Source organism: Oryx dammah, unplaced genomic scaffold, assembly GCF_014754425.2.
Source record: "Oryx dammah isolate SB20612 unplaced genomic scaffold, SCBI_Odam_1.1 HiC_scaffold_18, whole genome shotgun sequence".
In the NCBI taxonomy this organism is placed as follows: Eukaryota; Metazoa; Chordata; class Mammalia; order Artiodactyla; family Bovidae; genus Oryx; species Oryx dammah.
This window is the reverse complement of record NW_024070202.1, coordinates 105,789,552-105,791,545: the sequence shown is the minus strand read 5'-3', so window position 1 is coordinate 105,791,545 and position 1,994 is coordinate 105,789,552. Positions and strand designations below refer to the sequence as shown.

The 1,994-nt window shown below is 53.9% G+C and overlaps 1 long non-coding RNA gene across 1 annotated transcript; it reads right to left on the bottom strand.

Moving 5' to 3' along the window:
* Nucleotides 1–1,457: 1,457 nt before the first annotated feature.
* On the bottom strand, nt 1,458–1,994 carry LOC120877685. Its single transcript, XR_005724377.1, has 2 exons — nt 1,959–1,994; nt 1,458–1,683 (listed from the first exon to the last, which is right to left on the bottom strand). It is a non-coding gene; the product is annotated as an uncharacterized LOC120877685 (long non-coding RNA).

Sequence of the window (1,994 nt, the reverse complement as noted above, 5' to 3'; positions counted from 1 at the left end):
GGTTGTGGGGATTGGCTGGGACAACGCGTGTGCCAGGGCCCAGCCTGGAACAAAGCAGGCGATGAGGACTCCATCTTTCCCACCATCTTCCAGATTTCGGAACTTCTCTCATTCCCGACATTCTGCCTCAGCTAACTTACCCAGGGCCTCTCACTGGTCTGCCTGTCCCCTGACGGCATTCCTCTCCTCCCTCCCCCTCCCTGCCCCATGCCTGGCGCAGTGTTCTACCACAGGGGTTGTAACCTGCAGGTCGCACTTGCCCCAGTAAGAGAACTGTCTCCCCGAAAAGTTGTCTGCACTCAACACCCTCCACTCAGGGTGGCCTGGCCTCCATCCCAATGAGAGAATGAGCTTCTGTTGGAAGGGCTTCAGGGGATAGCACCCCAACCCACACTGGACCCTCCCCACCTCTGTTCCTGCCCCATGAGGGCATGTCTGCCCCCACATGCCCCGCCTCTGTGCAGTCTCCAGGTTTCACGCTTCAGTGTTTCCAGCTCTACACTGTCTTTAGGGTTCTAACCCAGACCGGCAGAGTAGAACTAAATCTCAAGCCCAAATTCTGGAACCAGATAAGATGGAAGTGTTAAGAAACAAAGGTAGACCCTAACTGCATAGGAAGTGACCCTTGAATTTGGAACTGAGAAATGACCAGACATTCCAACCACGGGCGGCCCTGTCCCCTGTCCAGCACTGAGGTGGGGGTTAGGGTTCCCCTTCACTCATTCTTGAAAAAAGTGAAAGCGTTGGTTGCTCATTCCTGCCTGACTCTTGGTGACCCCATGGGCTGCAGCCTGCCAGGCTCTTCTGTCCATGGAATTTTCCAGGCAAGAATGCTGGAGTGGGCAGCCATTCCCTTCTCCAGGGGATCTTCTCGACCCAGCAGACCCAAACTCAGCTCAGCTGCATTGCAGGCAGATTCTTTACCATCTGAGCCATTATCTGCCCTCAATATGCAGGTTTTCCAGAGCCCAACTTCTTGCCCTTCAGATTAGCCTTACACACGGGGGCCCAGAGTGCCTGGATGTGGACCACAGCACCCCAGAGGACGGACAAGAGGAAGCGGCATTGGTCAGAGGGGAGGACCTGTCACTCCATAGCGTGTGTGTGCGTGCATGTGTGTGCATGTGCGTGTGTGTGTGTGCCTGTGTGTGTGCCTGTGTGTCTGTGTGTGTGCGTGTGTGTGCCTGTGTGTGTGTGTGTGTGTGTGTGAGTCACTCAGTCATGTCCGACTCTTTGTGACCCTATGGACTGTAGCCCACCAGGCTTCTTTGTCCTTGGGATTCTCCAGGCAAGTGGCTTGCCATTCCCTTCTCCAGGAGATCTTCCCGACCCAGGGATTGAACCTGGGTCTCCTGTACTGCAGGCAGATTCTTTACTGAGCCTGAGGGGTGGTGATTTCCCAAATCAGAGGTAGATCAATGAAGGGCAGCATACCACAGACACTCCTGGACACAATCAAGCCCATCATGACACTTTTATTAATTCAGTCAATTTCAGGTTCAGAGTACGGCACTCCACCTGTAGGGAAGCTGAGAGAAGGGGCAGACATCCGTAAAGGAAGGAGATGAGAGAGAAACTCTTGAAGAACACAGACTGGAAAGATGTTAAGGAGAATCCAAGGCCATGATAAGAATGACTTGGGATGCACTTTTGGAGCTGGTCTCAGGAATCCTTTTTCTTAACCTGAGGAAGAGAGGATGTTGTCAGGATGCCAGGGGCCATGGAACAGTAGAGCTGGGTCAGAGGATGCTGATTCTGGGGTCTGATTTTTGGGAGGGCTCTCCCTATCCTTCAAAGCCGCGTTCTGTCTGTGATGATCTCTGTACTTTCTCCCCAGTCTGGCAGCCCCACTGGGACTCCAAGGAGATGTCAGGACACAATTCTGAGACCCCTCAGCTCCCCTGCATGATGTGCCACACTTTCCTTTCATCACACTCTCATCCTGGCCCCCTCCTTACCATGGCCATCAGCACCAGGGCGCTGACCAGCACAGC